Raw genomic sequence first — 20,115 nt, 5'->3', positions numbered from 1 at the left:
AGTTTTAAGCCAGCTTTTTCACTCTCCTCTTTCACCTTCATCAAGAGGCTCTTTAGTTGCTCTTTGCTTTCCGCCATAAGGGTGGTGTGTCATCTGCATATCTGAGGCTATTGATATTTCTCCTAGCAATCTTGATTCCATCTTGTGCCTCATCCAACCTGGCATTTCGCATGAGGCACTCTGTGTATAAGTTAAATAAGCAGGGTAACAATATACAGCCGTGACATACTCCTTCCCCAATTTTTTTTTTCTGGTTTTTATGTTTTTTATTTTTTTCCTTTTATTTATTTATTTATTTTTTAAACTTTACAATATTGTATTGGTTTTGCCAAATATCAAAATGAATCTGCCACAGGTATACCCGTGTTCCCCATCCTGAACCCTCCTCCCTCCTCCCTCCCCTACCCTCCCTCTGGGTCGTCCCAGTGCACCAGCCCCAAGCATCCAGTACCATGCATCGAACCTGGACTGGCGACTCGTTTCATACATGATATTATACATGTTTCAATGCCATTCTCCCAAATCTCCCCACCCTCTCCCTCTCCCACAGAGTCCATAAGACTGTTCTATACATCGGTGTCTCTTTTGCTGTCTCGTACACAGGGTTATTGTTACCATCTTTCTAAATTCCATATATATGCGTTAGTATACTGTATTGGTGTTTTTCTTTCTGGCTTACTTCACTCTGTATAATACGTTCCAGTTTCATCCATCTCATTAGAACTGATTCAAATGTATTCTTTTTAATGGCTGAGTAATTCTCCATTGTGTATATGTACCACTGCTTTCTTATCCATTCATCTGCTGATGGGCATCTAGATCGCTTCCATGTCCTGGCTATTATAAACAGTGCTGCGATGAACATTGGGGTACACGTGTCTCTTTCCCTTCTGGTTTCCTCAGTGTGTATGCCCAGCAGTGGGATTGCTGGATCATAAGGCAGTTCTATTTCCAGTTTTTTAAGGAATCTCCACACTGTTCTCCATAGTGGCTGTACTAGTTTGCATTCCCACCAACAGTGTAAGAGAGTTCCCTTTTCTCCACACCCTCTCCAGCATTTATTGCTTGTAGACTTATGGATCGCAGCCATTCTGACTGGCGTGAAATGGTACCTCATAGTGGTTTTGATTTGCATTTCTCTGATAATGAGTGATGTTGAGCATCTTTTCATGTGTTTATTAGCCATCTGTATGTCTTCTTTGGAGAAATGTCTATTTAGTTCTTTGGCCCATTTTTTGATTGGGTCATTTCCAATTTTTAATTAGTCCATTGTTCCATGTCCGGTTCTAACTGTTGCTTCTTGGCCTGTATACAGGTTTCCCGGGAAGCAGGTAAGGTGGTCTGGTATTCCCATCTCCTTAAGATTTTTCCACAGCTTTTTGTGATCCACACAGTCAAAGGCTTAGTGTAGTCAATGAAGCAAAAGTAGATGTTTTTCTGTAATTTTCTTGCTTTTTCTATGAACCAATAGATGTTGGCAATTTGATCTAAAAAATGCAGATAATCGCAGCACCTATTGCCTTGCATTCCTGTGAGATTTAAATGAATTAATATGTATAAAACACTGTTGAAGACTAAAAAGTGCTATGGAAATGTTAAGTATGCTGGTATAATCCTGACAATGATGATGGTGATACCAGCAGTAATAATAATGAAAATGATAACATAGGAGAAAAGTCTAGAGGAGATTAGGGTGGGGAGATCAAATATTCAAGTTTTCTTTGCTAGGACTTTAAATCTTACTCTGTGAACCATCTCCACTAAAAAGTTTTGAGTATGAAGTAACAATCGGCTATGTGTTTGGAAAGATTGTCCTGGTTGTGGAGAATGGGTGGCAAAGGAACCAAGCCTATGAGACAGATACAATTATCCATGAGCTGTAAACTCAGGGCAACACAAAATTACTTCTTAATCTCAAATTTTGTAGCCCTCCATCAAAATGAGTCAGCAGAGGAAGCATTAAGCAGACCTGACTGATAGAGGAAAATCACTGCTGCCCTGGATCCCACCCAACCCTGTAAGCCTGCAGGCTATCAGGGGCTTGAGCCTCAGAGCCAGCCTGCTTGAATTTCATTAGATGTGAATCTGCAGCCTGAGTTCATTACCCTCTCCCCAGATCTGATCCTGTCTCTTCATCTAAGCTCTCCTTTCTGGCCCCCAGAGAGGCCACTGGGAGCCTCCCTCAGCTGTACTCCCTGAACAGCAGTATGTCTCATTAACAAATTTTTAATGAAGTCACAGCCTGTGACTGCTCATTAATAGGCTGGTTAGTCTGCAACCCCAGGGGTGGAAGAGACTGAAGATAGAAGCCAGTGAGAACAGAGCTCAGCCTATGGAGAGCTGAGGATAGGGAGAGAGAACTAACTTCCTTTTAGCAGAGATTCCAAGCTTTTACTCATGGGTCTCCCGGGTCCCTTCGAGCTCTCAGTGACTATGATTCTGCAAACTGAGGTCTGGACAGAGGGTGGGAGGATTTTCAACAGAACCCAGTAATCCCAGACTTGGACCAGCTCTTGGTCTTAAGAGACTCTTGAGGAAATCAAATGCTCCTCAAATTTTCTTTGATGATTGCATAAAAGGAATTTTGCTCTTGAAACTTTTTATCATCTTGCCTTACATAATCATGGATTCCTTTGCTATCTCCCTATATGTCTAAGTGGAGATTTTTTGTGCTATTTACCAAGTTCATTTAAACTGTATTTGTCCTGGGAGTTCAGTAGTTGGTCCTCTTCTATTTTTCTTGTGTACTATCTCTTAGAGATTCCACCATTGTCAAGATTTCAACAAATCACTCCTGTGGCAATGAAACCTGAGTGTTGGCTTATATCTCCCATGAGAATTATTACTAGTAATAACTGGCCTCCTAACTGGTCTCCCAGCCTTTGGTCATACTAAGTGTGTGTGCTAAGTTGCTTCAGTCATGTCTGACTGTGTGCAACCCTATGGACTGTATCCCACCAGGCTCCTCTGTCCACGGGATTTTTCAGGCAAGAATATTGGAATGGGTTGCCATTTTCTCCTCCAGAGAATCTTTCTAACCCAGGATCAAACCTACGTCTCTTGCGTCTTCTGCACTGGGAGGTGGGTTCTTTACCACTAGTGCCACCTGGGAAGCCAGTCATAATATAAAGACTTCTATATAGGCTCCACCCTCGTTCATCCTTCTCACCATCTCCAGAATTCTTTCTAAATATGCATGTAATGATCCATCAAAATGATGTCCTAAATCCTTACAATTCACCCTCATCTACAGAATGGAAGTATGTTCTTAGCATGTCATGCAAACCTATGTGTAATCCAGCTCAGGCTTATCTTTCCAGGCTCCATCTTTCCATACTCCAACAGTTGAGTGCATATCCAACAGTTGTCACACTGGTCTATTTTCTTTCTCCTTATATCATGCATTTCTAGTTTTTCTAAGCATAGTCTTTTTTCATTCTCTTCAACAATTTCAAATCTGAAAAACCTGTATTCAAATCCTATGCCTGCTACTGAACAGCTTTAAATATCTATCCTTATATTTAATAATCTGTAAATGGGATACAATATAATAATATAACATATGCATAACCAGATTTAATGTATTTTGATATACAATAGAATTAAAATTACATGAGCCAATTACTCCTATTCCTGGAACTGTTTGATCTTTCTATAGTATCTTTTTCAATTCAAAGTGGAGGATGGGTTATATAGAATTCTCAAGGATTTTTGCTATAATTGTAACATGAAAAATCTAATAAATGCTATCTCCTCCCAAGAAGCAGAGTGAATTAAGTAACTAACATTTATTGATAGGCAAATATGAGTTACACATTTTAAAATACAGTATCAGATTGTTGAGGAGCCAAGATGGCGGAGGAGTAGGACGGGGAGAACACTTTCTCCCCCACAAATTCATCAAAAGAGCATTTAAACGTTGAGTAAATTCCACAAAACAACTTCTGAATGCCGGCAGAGGACATCAGGCACCCAGAAAAGCAACCCAACTCTTCGAAAGGAGGTAGGAAAAAATATAAAAGACAAAAAAAGAGACAAAAGAGGGAGGGATGGAGTTCCGTCCCGGGAAGGGAGTCTTAAAAAGAGAGAAGTTTCCAAACACCAGGAAACCTTCTCACTGCCGAATCTGTGCCGAGCTTTGGAAGCACAGAGGGCAACTTAAAAGGGAGGAAAAATAAATAAACAATTAAAACCCGCAGATTGTGAGCCCTACGGTAATTCCCCCAGCGGAGAAGCAGCGCAGACACCTGCACACGCCACTGGCAAGCGGGGGCTGGGCAGGGAGGCGCGGCGCGGGCTGCATCGCTTAGAGTAAGAATCTGGCCTGAATAACCTGAGCACTATCTGAGCGAAATATTTTGGGCTAGCAAACCAGACTGTGGGATATCTACCACGTGAAAAGCCAGCCCCAACCTAAGACACCGCCAGGCCTGCGCATGGAACAAAGGACTGAACAGAGATAGCCGGCTGCAGACCTTCCCTCTCCGATGACAGGCAGCCAGAGCCGGAAGGGGGCAATCGCAGCCCCAGAGAGACATTATCTATAAAACTGTAAGCAGGCTTCTTTGCTAACTAAAACTTCTTGGGGGTCGGGACGGTCAACATCTGCCTGAGAAGGTGCGCCGGTTTTACACCCAGATAACCGAGTGGCGAGGAGGCGATAAGTCGCAGCATTGGCGCTTGCCAAACACCTCATCACCTGAGCTGCTCGGACCTGGGAAGAGCACAAAACGCAGGCCTAACTGAGTCTGCGCCTCTGAGGACTACCCGAGTGCCTGAACCTGAGCGGCTTGGACCTGGGAGGTACATGCAGCCCAGGGCTGGCCTCGGATTGTTCCCGGCAGAACAACCTAGAGCCCAAGCAGTGTGGGCAGGGAGGCTACATGCGCCGTGAGCGGGGGCAGACCCAGTGTGGCTGAGGCACTGCGAGCGCACACCAGTGTTATTTGTTTGCAGCATCCCTCCCTCCCTCCCCACAGCGCGACTGAACAAGTGAGCCTAAAAAAAAAAAAAAAGTTTCCTCCACCATCCCCTTTGTGTCAGGGCAGAAACCAGACACTGAAGAGACCAGCAAACAGAAGAAGTTATAACAGAGGCAAATGCCTTGGAAGCTACAGGCAATAGATTAAAACCCTGTGGTTACTACCGACTACATAGGAAGGGGCCTATAGATCTTGAGAAATATAAGTTGGACCAAGGAACTAGCCAAAAATTAACTGAACCCACAATACTCACAACAAAACCAGAGAAAGTCCTAGATATATTTTTACTATTTTTACGATCATTCTTTCTTCTTTTTTAATTAAAAAAAAAATTAAGTCCTCTATTGTTCCTTTAATTTTCACTTTTATAACCTATTGCTTTGCAAAAAAAAAAAAAAAAGACCCTATTTTTTTCTTCTTCAGCAAACTTCATATATATATATATATATTTTATAATTTTTTGACCTATTTTTTTTTCTTCTTTTCTATAACATTGTATTTTTGAGATTCCAAACTCTACTCTAGTTTTTTAATTTTAGCTTTTTGGTGTATGTTATCAATTTTGTACCTATAGTTTTTTTTATAATTTCTGTGACTTTTTTTTTCTGTTTCTTTCTCTTCTTCTTTTATATAACATAGTATATCTGAAATTCCAAACTCTACTCTAAATTTTTAATTTATGCTTTTTGGTATTCGATATCAATTTTGTACCTGTATTTTCTTTATAATTTTTGCGAAATTGTTTGTGTTTGTTTGTTTTCTCTCTTTATGTTTCTTCTTCCTTTTTTTTAACATTGTATTTTTGAAATTCCAAACTCTACTCTAGATTTTTAATTTTTGCTTTTATGTATTTGTTACCAATTTTGTACCTTTAAGAACCCAATCTTCAGGACCCATTTTTCACTAGGGAGTGAGATTACTGGCTTGACTGCTCTCTCTCCCTTTGGACTCTCCTTTTTCTCCACCAGGTCGCCTGTGTCTCCTCCCTAACCCCTCTCTACTCTACCCAACTCTGTGAATTTCTGTGTGTTCCAGATGGTGGAGAACACTTAGGGAACCGATTAATGGCTGGATCTGTCTCCCTCCTTTTCATTCCCCCCTTTTATCCTTCTGACCACCTCTGTCTCCTTCCTCCTTCTTCTCTTCTCTGTATAACTCTGTGAACATCTATGAGTGGTCCAGTTGTGGAGTGCACATAAGGAAGTGACTATTGGCTACCCCACTCTCTCCACTATTGATTCCACCTCATCTCATTTGGGTCACCTCTAACTCCCTCCTCCCTCTCCTCTTCTCCATGTAACGCTGTGAACCTCTCTGAGTGACCCTCACAGTAGAGAAACTTTTCATCTTTAACGTAGATGTTTTATCAATGGTGCTGTATAGAAGAAGTTTTGAAACTACTGTAAAAATAAGACCGATAACTGGAAGCAGGAGGCTTAAGTCCAAACCCTGACTCCAGGGAACTCCTGACTCCAAGGAACATTAATTGACAGGAGCTCATCAAACGCCTCCATACCGACACTGAAACAAAGCACCACACAAGGGCCAACAAGTTCCAGGGCAAGACATACCAAGCAAATTCTCCAGCAACAAAGGAACACAGCCCTGAGCTTCAAGATACAAGCTGCCCAAAGTCACCCCAAAACCACAGACATCTCATAACTCATTACTGGACACTTCATTGCACTCCAGAGAGAAGAAATACAGCTCCACCCACCAGAACACCAACACAAGCTTCCCTAACCAGGAAACCTTGACAAGCCACCTGTACAAACCCACACACAGTGAGGAAAAGCCACAATAAAGAGAACTCCACAAACTGCCAGAATACAGAAAGGACACCCCAAACTCAGCAATTTAAACAAGATGAAGAGACAGAAGAATACCCAGCAGATAAAGGAACAGCATAAATGCCCACCTGATAGTGAAATTGATCCAGAATCTTGAAATAAAAATGGAATCACAGATAAATAGCCTGGAGACAAGGATTGAAAAGATGCAAGAAAGGTTTAACAAGGACCTAGAAGAAATAAAAAGGAGTCAATATATAATGAATAATGCAATAAATGAAATTAAAAACACTCTGGAGGCAACAAATAGTAGAATAACAGAGGCAGAAGATAGGATTAGTGAATTAGAAGATAGAATGGTAGAAATAAATGAATCAGAGAGGAAAAAAGAAAAACGAATTAAAAGAAATGAGGACAATCTCAGAGACCTCCAGGACAATATTAAACACTACAACATTCGAATCATAGGGGTTCCAGAAGAAGAAGACAAAAAGAAAGACCATGAGAATATACTTGAGGAGATAATAGTTGAAAACTTCCCTAAAATGGGGAAGGAAATAATCACTCAAGTCCAAGAAACCCAGAGAGTCCCAAACAGGATAAACCCAAGGTGAAACACCCCAAGACACATATTAATCAAATTAGCAAAGATCAAACACAAAGAACAAATATTAAAAGCAGCAAGTGAAAAACAGCAAATAACACACAAGGGAATTCCCATAAGGATAACAGCTGATCTTTCAATAGAAACTCTTCACGCCAGGAGGGAATGGCAAGACATACTTAAAATGATGAAAGAAAATAACCTACAGCCCATATTATTGTACCCAGCAAGGATTTCATTCAAATATGAAGGAGAAATCAAAAGCTTTTCAGACAAGCAAAAGCTGAGAGAATTCTGCACCACCAAACCAGCTCTCCAACAAATACTAAAAGAAATTCTCTAGACAGGAACCACAAAAACGGTGTATAAATTCAAACCCAAAACAATAAAGTAAATGGCAACGGGATCATACTTATCAGTAATTACCTTAAATGTAAATGGGTTGAATGACCCAACCAAAAGACAAAGATTGGCTGAATGGATACAAAAACAAGACCCCTACATATGTTGTCTACAAGAGACCCACCTCAAAACAGGGGACACATACAGACTGAAAGTGAAGGGCTGGAAAAAGATTTTCCATGCAAATAGGGACCAAAAGAAAGCAGGAGTAGCAATACTCATATCAGAGAAAATAGACTTTAAAACAAAGGCTGTGAAAAGAGACAAAGAAGGTCACTACATAATGATCAAAGGATCAATCCAAGAAGAAGATATAACAATTATAGATATATATGCACCCAACACGGGAGCACCGCAGTATGTAAGACAAATGCTAACAAGTATGAAAGAAGAAAGTAACAATAACACAATAATAGTGGGAGACTTTAATACCCCACTCACACCTATGGATAGATCAACTATACAGAAAATTAACAAGGAAACACAAACTTTAAATGATACAATAGACTAGTTAGACCTAATTGATATCTATAGGACATTTCATCCCAAAACAATGAATTTCACCTTTTTCTCAAGTGCACATGGAAGCTTCTCCAGGATAGATCACATCCTGGACCATAAATCTAGCCTTGGTAAATTCAAAAAAATTGAAATCATTCCAAGCATCTTTTCTGATCACAATGCAGTAAGATTAGATCTCAATTACAAGAGAAAAACTATTAAAAATTCCAACATATGAAGGCTGAAAAACACGCTGCTGAATAACCAACAAATCACAGAAGAAATCAAAAAGGAAATCAAAATTTGCATAGAAATGAATGAAAATGAAAACACAACAACCCAAAACCTGTGGGACACTGTAAAAGCAGTCCTAAGGGGAAAGTTCATAGCAATACAGGCACACCTCAAGAAACAAGAAACAAGTCAAATAAATAACCTAACTCTACACCTAAAGCAGCTAGAAAAGGAAGAAATGAAGAACCCCAGGGTTAGTAGAAGGGAAAAAATCTTAAAAATTAGGGCAGAAATAAATGCAAAAGAAACCAAAGAGAGCATAGCAAAAATCAACAAAACCAAAAGCTGGTTCTTTGAAAGGATAAATAAAATTGACAAACCATTAGCCAGACTCATCAAGAAACAAAGGGAGAAAAATCAAATCAATAAAATTAGAAATGAAAATGGAGAGATCACAACAGACAACACAGAGATACAAAGGATCATAAGAGACGACTATCAACTACATGCCAATAAAATGGACAACGTGGAAGAAATGGACAAATTCTTAGAAAAGTACAACTTTCCAAAACTGGACCAGGAAGAAATAGAAAATCTTAACAGACCCATCACAAGCACGGAAATTGAAACTGTAATCAAAAATCTTCCAGCAAACAAAAGCCCCGGTCCAGACGGCTTCACAGCTGAATTCTACCAAAAATTTAGAGAAGAGCTAACACCTATCCTGCTCAAACTCTTCCAGAAAATTGCAGAGGAAGGTAAACTTCCAAACTCATTCTATGAGGCCACCATCACCCTAATACCAAAACCTGACAAAGATCCCACAAAAAAAGAAAACTACAGGCCAATATCACTGATGAACATAGATGCAAAAATCCTTAACAAAATTCTAGCAATCAGAATCCAACAACACATTAAAAAGATCATACACCATGACCAAGTGGGCTTTATCCCAGGGATGCAAGGATTCTTCAATATCCGCAAATCAATCAATGTAATACACCACATTAACAAATTGAAAAATAAAAACCATATGATTATCTCAATAGATGCTGTGAAAGTCTTTGACAAAATGCAACATCCATTTATGATAAAAACTCTCCAGAAAGCAGGAATAGAAGGAACATACCTCAACATAATAAAAGCTATATATGACAGACCCACAGCAAACATTATCCTCAGTGGTGAAAAATTGAAAGCATTTCCTCTAAAGTCAGAAATAAGACAAGGGTGCCCACTTTCACCATTATTATTCAACATAGTTTTGGAAGTTTTGGCCACAGCAATCAGAGCAGAAAAAGAAATAAAAGGAATCCAAATTGGAAAAGAAGTAAAACTCTTACTATTTGCAGATGACGTGATCCTCTACATAGAAAACCCTAAAGACTCCACCAGAAAATTACTAGAACTAATCAATGACTATAGTAAAGTTGCAGGATATAAAATCAACACACAGAAATCCCTTGCATTGCTATACACTAATAATGAGAAAACAGAAAGAGAAATTAAGGAAACAATTCCGTTCACCATTGCAACGGAAAGAATAAAATACTTAGGAATATATCTACCTAAAGAAACTAAAGACCTATATATAGAAAACTATAAAACACTGGTGAAAGAAATCAAAGAGGACACTAATAGATTTCATGGATTGAAAGAATCAATACAGTGAAAATGAGTATACTACCCAAAGCAATTTATAGATTCAATGCAATCCCTATCAAGCTACCAACAGTATTCTTCACAGAGCTAGAACAAATAATTTCACAGTTTGTATGGAAATACAAAAAACCTCGAATAGCCAAAGTGATCTTGAGAAAGAAGAATGGAACTGGAGGAATCAACCTACCTGACTTCAGGCTCTACTACAAAGCCACAGTTATCAAGACAGTATGGTACTGGCACAAAGACAGAAATATAGATCAATGGAACAAAATAGAAAGCCCAGAGATAAACCCACGCACCTATGGACACCTTATCTTTGACAAAGGAGGCAAGAATATACAATGGATTAAAGACAATCTCTTTAACAAGTGGTGCTGGGAAAACTGGTCAACCACTTGTAAAAGAATGAAACTAGAACACTTTCTAACACCATACACAAAAATAAACTCAAAATGGATTAAAGATCTCAATGTAAGACCAGAAACTATAAAACTCCTAGAGGAGAATATAGGCAAAACACTCTCCGACATACATCACAGCAGGATCCTCTATGACCCACCTCCCAGAATATTGGAAATAAAAGCAAAAATAAACAATGGGACCTAATTAACCTTAAAAGCTTCTGCACATCAAAGGAAACTATTAGCAAGGTGAAAAGACAGCCTTCAGAATGGGAGAAAATAATAGCAAATGAAGCAACTGACAAACAACTAATTTCAAAAATATATAAGCAACTCCTACAGCTCAACTCCAGAAAAATAAATGACCCAATCAAAAAATGGGCCAAAGAACTAAATAGACATTTCTCCAAAGAAGACATACAGATGGCTAACAAACACATGAAAAGATGCTCAACATCACTCATTATCAGAGAAATGCAAATCAAAACCACTATGAGGTACCATTTCACACCAGTCAGAATGGCTGCGATCCGAAAGTCTACAAATAATAAATGCTGGAGAGGGTGTGGAGAAAAGGGAACTCTCTTACACTGTTGGTGGGAATGCAAACTAGTACAGCCACTATGGAGAACAGTGTGGAGATTCCTTAAACAACTGGAAATAGAACTGCCTTATGATCCAGCAATCCCACTGCTGGGCATACACACTGAGGAAACCAGAAGGGAAAGAGACACGTGTACCCCAATGTTCATCGCAGCACTGTTTATAATAGCCAGGACATGGAAGCAACCTAGATGTCCATCAGCAGATGGATGGATAAGAAAGCTGTGGTACATATATACAATGGAGTATTACTCAGCCATTAAAAAGAATACATTTGAATCAGTTCTAATGAGGTGGGTGAAACTGGAGCCTATTATACAGAGTGAAGTAAGCCAGAAGGAAAAACACCAATACAGTATACTAACGCATATATATGGAATTTAGAAAGATGGTAACAATAACCCTGTGTACGAGACAGCAAAAGAGACACTGATGTATAGAACAGTCTTATGGACTCTGTGGGAGAGGGAGAGGGTGGGGAGATTTGGGAGAATGGCATTGAAACATGTATAATATCATGTATGTAACGAGATGCCAGTCCAGGTTCAATGCACAATACTGGATGCTTGGGGCTAGTGCACTGGGACGATCCAGAGGGATGGTATGGGAAGGGAGGAGGGAGGAGGGTTCAGGATGGGGAACACATGTATACCTGTGGTGGATTCATTTTGATATTTGGCAAAACTAATACGATTATGTAAAGTTTAAAAATAAAATAAAATTAAAAAAAATACAGTATCAGTTATTCCTCTCTGGTTTCATCACAGTTTGTAAAATAGGATAGTTGTTCCCAAAAAAAGCAGGTAACTTGTTCCATTGTCACAACTTTAAGTATCAGACTAAAAGTTTTAATCTTGGTATGAATCCAAAATATCAAGAAGTTTTAAAATATTGCATATGACTTCTCTAAAATATAAAGGTAGAACTTGAAAAGAGTTATATAAAATAAGTAAATTTAAAAAATAATGTTTAACACAAAGATTAAAATAGTTCTTAGGAGAGGGGTAATGAGCAAAGAAAATAAAACACAACAAAAAACAATGTTGACATCAACTTAAATGGAAATTATCTGATCTATTTGGTGATGAACGATTTCTCTGGGAGAATTAAAAGCACTTATAAAATTACTTTTATATTCTGACTGAAAAAGATATCTGGCACAGAATAAATGTTCAGTAAATGGCAGAATTTATGATTAAGCCTTGTGTCTTTATGCAATTTTTCTGTCTCAAATTCCTCCATCTCATAACTTCCTCCCTATACTAAGTTAATTTCAACTTATCTTTCAAGATTCAGCTCTAGTTTTATTCTCTGGAATACAATGCTAATGTTTTCCTTCTAGAAACCCTCTCTGATTCCCGATAGACAAAGGTAAGTTCACTAGCCTTTGTCATGCATATCTTGGGCATTTATTGCTGCTAAAGCATTTAAGAAAATATAGTTAATTGTATTTTACATGCACATCTAATAGATGAGTATAAGGACAATCTCTCACATTTATATTCCTTTGCCTGACACTCAGTAATACTCATAAATGTTGAGTGATTAAGTTCCAAATCATTACCTCTAGCAGTGACCTCTCAGCCAAATGTTTTTCATGTTTTCCAGGTGTCTCCAAGACATTTCTGCTTATATAGCAAAGTATCTATCTAGCACAATGCTCTCAAACTATAATCTGTGAAATAAATTTTATGAAGATGCTTCCTTCTCCCTGATGATAGTACCAATAAACACAGCAGAGAAGTTTCCACTAATTTCCTCCCCAAAATGTTCTTTAAATATGCTTTCCTCAAACAGTCCCCTCCAGTTTTAACCACCCAAACCCACCAGAATTGTTATCCAAAATGCCCAGTAAAAGATGTGAACATGGAAATGCCTTTACTGGTAAGCAATTTTAATAGTTTGTGAGGGTTTATTTGCATACACTGATAAAAACAACTCACTCATAAGTGATAACCATCTGCTGTACTCCAATGTACAGCAAGGTTGTTTAAAACAATTTACATTACCCATAATGAAACCCATAACAAAATATATGAATACCAACAATCAAATATGAATGATGCAACTATGATCCATATAAAGAGAAAGAGGTGCACTTGAGCACCCAACCACCCTGCTCAACATAAATGTCCAAACCATACAGAACATGGAGCAAAGATCTGAGCTTGTTAAAGGCATGCTGAACTGGTTAGCTAAGGGTTATGCACAGTTCATAAGACAACTCCAACCCCTGTGTGATATGCCTTCATGATGAAATTCTGAATTCATGGTTACTTAGAATAAAACACAATCTCATTTCCAGTCATTATATCTAGACAATTCTTTCTTATTATTTACCCTTATTTTTCATTTAAATTTTCGTTGATTTATGTTTACATTCCATCAGGAAACACGTGTACCAAATTCTCGGAGTACAATGGTGAACAAATGCACTGCTGTTCAGTTGGTGCTTATCCAGTAAATGGATCAGAGAAGTAAAATTAAACATCATTCAATGTACTTTACTCTACCATTAATGTAATGCCACAACTTGATAATTGCTATTATAGGAGTATACAACAAGTCTTCAACTCTTGAAATTCTTCCTTGGAGACACTTTTTATTCATCTCTGTTAGTTTACATTCCCATTGCCAAAGCTGGTTATTTATTCCTCTTTTTGATTCCCCTTTTTGTTGCCATATCCTTTCACTTAATCAGTGAATATTTACAGACTGAGTCCTGAAGGTACAACAAAAAGATGAACAAGATACTGCCCTCTAAGAGCTCCTATGCATAGTGCCTTACTGTGCAATAATTCTACACATTGGTAAGTGCTACACTGGGACTATTCAACCAGTCTCTAAATCCTGCTAATTCTTTCTTGGCAAAACTCTTCCACATCTTTTGTTTGAATCCTCATTGACATTCCCTCTGTCAATGGCCTCAGTTCAGTTCAGTCCCTCAGTCATGTCCGTCTCTTTGCAACCCCATGAATCTCAGCACGCCAGACCTCCCTGTCCATCACCAACTCCTGGAGTTCACTCAAACTCACGTTCATCGAGTCGGTGATGCCATCCAGCCACCTCATCCTCTGTCATCCCCTTCTCCTCCTGCCCCCAATCCCTCCCAGCATCAGAGTCTTTTTCAATGAGTCAACTCTTCGCATGAGGTGGCCAAAGTACTGGAGTTTCAGCTTCAGCATCAGTCCTTCCAATGAACACCCAAGACTGATCTCCTTTAAAATGGACTGGTTGGATCTCCTTGCAGTCCAAGGGACTCTCAAGAGTCTTCTCCAACACCACAGTTCAAAAGCATCAATTCTTCAGCACTCAGCTTTCTTCACAGTCCAGCTGTTACATTCATACATGACCACTGGAAAAACCATAGCCTTGACTAGATGGACCTTTGTTGGCAAAGTAATGTCTCTGCTCTTGAATATGCTATCTAGGTTGGTCATAACTTTCCTTCCAAGGAGTAAGTGTCTTCTAATTTCATGGCTGCAATCACCATCTGCAGTGATTTTGGAGCCCAAAAAAATAAAGTCTGACACTGTTTCCACTGTTTCCCCATCTATTTCCTATGAAGTGATGAGACCAGATGCCATGATCTTCGTTTTCTGAATGTTGAGCTTTATGCCAACTTTTTCACTCTCCTCCTTCACTTTCATCAAGAGGCTTTTGAGTTCCTCTTCACTTTCTGCCATAAGGGTGGTGTCATCTGTATATCTGAGGTTATTGATATTTTTCCTAGCAATCTTAATTCCAGCTTGTGCTTCTTCCAACCCAGCGTTTCTCATAATGTATTCTGCATATAAGTTAAATAAGCAGGGTGACAATATTCAGCCTTGACGAACTCCTTTTCCTATTTGGAACCAGTCTGTTGTTCCATGTCCAGTTCTAACTGTTGCTTCCTGACCTGCCTAGCCAGGCCTTTGTTGCTGAAATATTACTGTACAGGCCTCCTCACTGTGCTCATGGCTTCATTCTTTCTTTCCAATCATCCTTTACACTCACGACTAAGAACTGATTTACAGAATTTATAAATAAATATGTAATTATACAATGCTACCATAGCTATTAAGTAAAATCATAAAATTCTCTGAAGAAGATTAAGTGAGACTTTTAACATAAGGGAGGCAGGAAACTCTTTTCTTAGAAAGTAATGACCAAAAATCAGAAAGTCATTTCAGAAAATCAAGTGGGAGTTAACCAGGCAACAATTAGTAGGAAAAACATTAGAAACAAATGAATTAACCTATGCAAAGATCCTAACGAAGGAAAGTTTAATGAATTAGTTGAAAATAAGGAAGTCAATCTGACAAATACTAAGTGTAGTTGCAGAAACAGCGATGGTAGAAGTAATCAAAGTGATGCTGTCATCATACACTCAACTGGAAAGCCCCTTCCTCTCCCTTATGGAAACCTTCAAGTCTCCACTCAAATAGTGTCTTGATAAAGCCAGCTTTATATGACTCGGCATATTTTCTATACTTAATCCCTTTTCCTTTTCACAACAGGTATTGGGACATGGAGTAATTTTAAGATCTTTCTCTAGGTTATAAGGTTAGAAATTAATAGGGGAGAAACCAGAATGAAAGTATTATTTTGTTTCAAGTATCTTATTTTTATTAAAAAATTAATAAATTTGCGTGATGAAATTAATTAAGAACAAAAGAATATACTATCAAAATATCTCCCTCTCAGGGTTGACCCCTGTTCTTCCCCACTTTCCTGGCCCAGAGACAATGACTATTATCAGTTCTTCATGTATCTTTCAAAAAATTTACTGTTTACACATTGTATATGTCTGCGTATAATATGTAGCTCTATAAAATATATTTTATTTGTATACTATGTATACAGTTTCTTTCATCTTGCTTTTTTTCAAATAAAATTTTATCTTGAAGTTTATTCCACATTAATATATTCACAGTTACACAGTATTGTAAGGGAGATAGGACTCCATTGGGCTTTCCCAGGGACAGGCCTTCCCCCATATCTCCTGCTTTAGCTCCTCCCTGAAGTAGCTAGGTAATAGTATTTGATCAACATTTCTTGAGTTGTTTTGCAGATGTGAAAAAACTTCCCTCTCTTCAACAGTTGGAAGATGTTACTATTTGACTCCTCCTGGAGCCTAAGGACCAATTATGCTACCCCCTGTGACACTACTCTGTTGCCTTACCATCAGCCATTTGGAGAATTGTGCACAAGTTGATCAAAGACACTGCGACACCCCTCCCTTACCTGGCTTTTAAAAGTACTTTGCTACAACTTTTCGGGGAGTTCAGGGCTTTTTAGGGCATAAACCTCCCACCTCCTCGCATGGCCTTGCAATAAACCATTCTCTGCCCCAAACTCCAACGTTTCAGTTTGTTTGGCCTCATTGTGCATCAGGCACATGAACTTGCATTAACAGTATTCAATGGAAATCTACAATTTTTAATCAATTGTCTATTGATAGAATTAAGATAGTTTTTATATTCAGTTCAGTTCAATCACTCAGTCGTGTCCGACTCTCTGCGACCCCATGAATCACAGCACGCCAGGCCTCCCTGTCCATCACCAACTTTCAGAGTTCACTCAAACTCACGTCCATCGAGTCAGTGATGCCATCCAGCCATCTCATTCTCTGTCATCCCCTTTTCCTCTTGCCCCCAATCCCTCCCAGCATCAGAGTCTTTTCCAATGAGTCAACTCTTTGCACGAGGTGCCCAAAGTACTGGAGTTTCAGCTTTAGCATCATTCCTTCCAAAGAAATCCCAGGGCTGATCTCCTTCAGAATGGACTGGTTGGATCTCCTTGCAGTCCAAGGGACTCTCAAGAGTCTTCTCCAACACCACAGTTCAAAAGCATCAATTCTTCAGCGCTCAGCTTTCTTCACAGTCCAACTCTCACATCCATACATGACCACTGGAAAAACAATAGCCTTGACTAGATGGACTTTGTTGGCAAAGTAATGTCTCTGCTTTTCAATATGCTGTCTAGGTTGGTCATAACTTTTCTTCCAAGGAGTAAGCGTCTTTTAATTTCATGGCTGCAGTCAACATCTGTAGTGATTTTGGAGCCCCCAAAAATAAAGTCTGACACTGTTTCCCCATCTATTTCCCATTATTTTACTATTAAAAAAGATGCTATAATAAGAAAGAGTTTAACTTTTCCTGTGTTTAAGATTCTGTGACTCTTAAAGCTTGAATCACTAGCTCTATTTTGTACTGCTCTCTGCTGCTGCTGCTGCTAAGTCGCTTCAGTCGTGTCCAACTCTGTTCGACCCTATGGACAGCAGCCCACCAGGCTCCTCTGTCCACAGGAATCTCTAGGCAAGAATACTGGAATGGGTTGCCATTTCCTTCTCCAGTACTTCTCTCTAGGCTTTTCAAAAGCCGGTAGCCTCAATTCACTTGATCAGCCTCTGGGTTGGTCATTATAACAATGACCAGCCTACTATTAGCAAAAAAATAAAAAGATCCTATAAGAGAAGAAGCCTGTTTGAGTCTTTTCAGCAGTTTTCTTTTTCTTCCATCCTGGATTTTGTGTATGTTGTTTGGTCACTAAGTGGTGTCTAATTCTTTGCCACCCCATGGACTGTAGCCCTCCAGGCTCCTCTGTTCGTGGAATTTCCCAGGGAAGAATACTGAAGTGGATTTCCTTTTCCATGGGACCTTCCCAGATCAGAGGTCAAACCTTTGTCTCCTGTTTGACAGGTGGATTCTTTACCACTGAGCCTCCTTGGAAGCCACAATAATTATATAAATGCAGTTTAAAAAGAATGCAGAGCAATATGAATTTCATTATACAGGTAATCTTCTCTATGATTGTAAAAAAAGTGTGACAATAGTTGAAAGAAATCACTGCAGTCTACCTTCTTCCTGCAGTAAGACTAGTTGAGGTCCCATGACACATAGCTTGGCCTCAAAGATAATTTAGCTTTCCTCTGCCCCCTTTTTATTTTTCCAGATTTGCTTCTCAAGGCTCCATCTGGCCTCCATTTCCTTTCTTCTTCAATTTTTTTTTTTTTTTTTTTTTTTTGGTCCTAGGTTATTGTTCAGTCCCTTTGCTAGGAGTTCAGAGTCATTCTTTCCAAGCATTCTTAAGCTCTTTTTACAAGCCCCAGTGTTCAACACAAACATGGACAGGATGGATGAATATTATAGGTTACAGATCTCTATGGCCAAATTTTAAAAGTCGCATAGGACCCACTATCTTTTCCAGTGAGGTTTTATTGCCTGATTAATCTACAAAAAATAGATATTAAGAGGCTTCTGAGCCAAAGCCAGGAACCAGTGAAGTTTGTCCATAGCAACTACTTAGTCTTAAATGCTTAATTGTTTATTTGTTCAATGCCTAGCTTCCCTCAATCAAATGTAAGCTTTAAGAGCACAGGTACTTTGTTTTGCTTATTTATCTCTTTGAGGGTCTATAACAATGTCTGGTATATAGTAATTACTCAGTATTTGTTAATGAAAAATTACTGATTATTGGGAAGGTTATTACAATATTCATGATACAGTAATATATATGCTGTGTGTGTATGTTAATCTCTCAGTTGTGTCTGACTCCTTGTGAACCCATGGAATGTAACTCGCCAGGCTCCTCTGTCTTTGGAAATCTCCAAGCAAGGATACTGGAGTGGGTAGCCATTCCCTTCTCTGCGGGATCTTCCCAAGCTAGGGGTCAAACCCAGGTCCCCTGCATTGCAGGCAGATTCTTTACCATCTGAGCCACCAGGGAAGCCCCATATATGCTATAATAGAATATATTAACATCCTTGTTAATATATCCCATCCTGTTCATACCAATCCTGTAAAATAAGCTTATTTGTCTAAGCAATATGGAAATGGAAACTCAAAGAGTTTAATAAAATTGCAAGGCATCAGCAACCAGAGAGTTCCAGTGCTGGGATTAAACTTAGGTCACTCAATTCAAAACACTTGTGCTTTTCTCTACACAATACTGCACTCCTCGAGTATGGTTTTCCTTTCTTGAACTTCATCCTGTTGGCATCTGACATTCCTTAGGGACTCAAAGAGTAGTGGAATCAAGAAAGGTCAGGTACCCTTGAGGAAGGGCAGGAAGAGGAGCAAAGTTGAGCCCAGAACCCTAGGGGAAAATACAGGTGCCAGCCCTTTATGTGGCCCTGAGGACCAAAGAGGCACAGCTGGGAACAGATCTCCTGTCACGACTGATCGCGGGGCCAACCCATCTGGTCTGCTCACTCACACCAGATACAAGCTGCAGTGACCTGGTTTCAGATCCAGTCGTTAATGACTCATCCAGGAAAGGGAGTAAGACTCCCTGGTACTTTTTCTGGTTCTTCTGACAGCAGAGCCAGAGTTTGTCAAACACTCAGGGGCCTGCATGAAGTACAGGTATCAGGTAGAGCTGAACAAGGCAGATCTCCCTACTGGGCACAGGTAAGGATCTCATCAAGGGCCAAATCAACCCAGGCCTCTCTCAAGGTTCAGGTGCTCGGCTAGGCAAGTTTTGGTGGAACACCTAATTCCATTCCTCTGTCCACACTGGGACAATCTTATCAGTTTTCCCCCTTCCTGAGCCACAGTTTCCCCTTTCTTTGTCATAAGTTACATCTAAGACAACAAGCAGATTGAGATTACCCAGGGTTTTGTTTTTCTTTTCTCCAATTCTGTCCTGTAAATCTTTCTGGGTCAGAAAACTTCCAGTCACTGTAGCTTTGACAGAACATATGTCTCCTGAAGTCTTGACTGTCCTCTAATTAACTCAGGGAAGACTTGCTTCAGTGGAACAAGACAGTTCACATCAAGTACACTATTTGCTTAGGTCGATTCTGTGGGTGAAGAAAGGCTATAAGGGTGGGTTCCTCTTCCTAGGACAAGTCAGTGAATGATTAGAAGAATGTTTTTCTGGAAGTTCTGGAGGGACTGGCAGGAGCCTGAAAGGTCTTTTGACTGTGATATGTGGTCTTGCCTTTTTGT

The sequence above is a fragment of the Bos javanicus genome, chromosome 15, assembly GCF_032452875.1.
Source record: "Bos javanicus breed banteng chromosome 15, ARS-OSU_banteng_1.0, whole genome shotgun sequence".
NCBI lineage: Eukaryota > Metazoa > Chordata > Mammalia > Artiodactyla > Bovidae > Bos > Bos javanicus.
The sequence above is the reverse complement of the archived record's forward strand: the minus strand, read 5'-3'. Positions refer to the sequence as shown.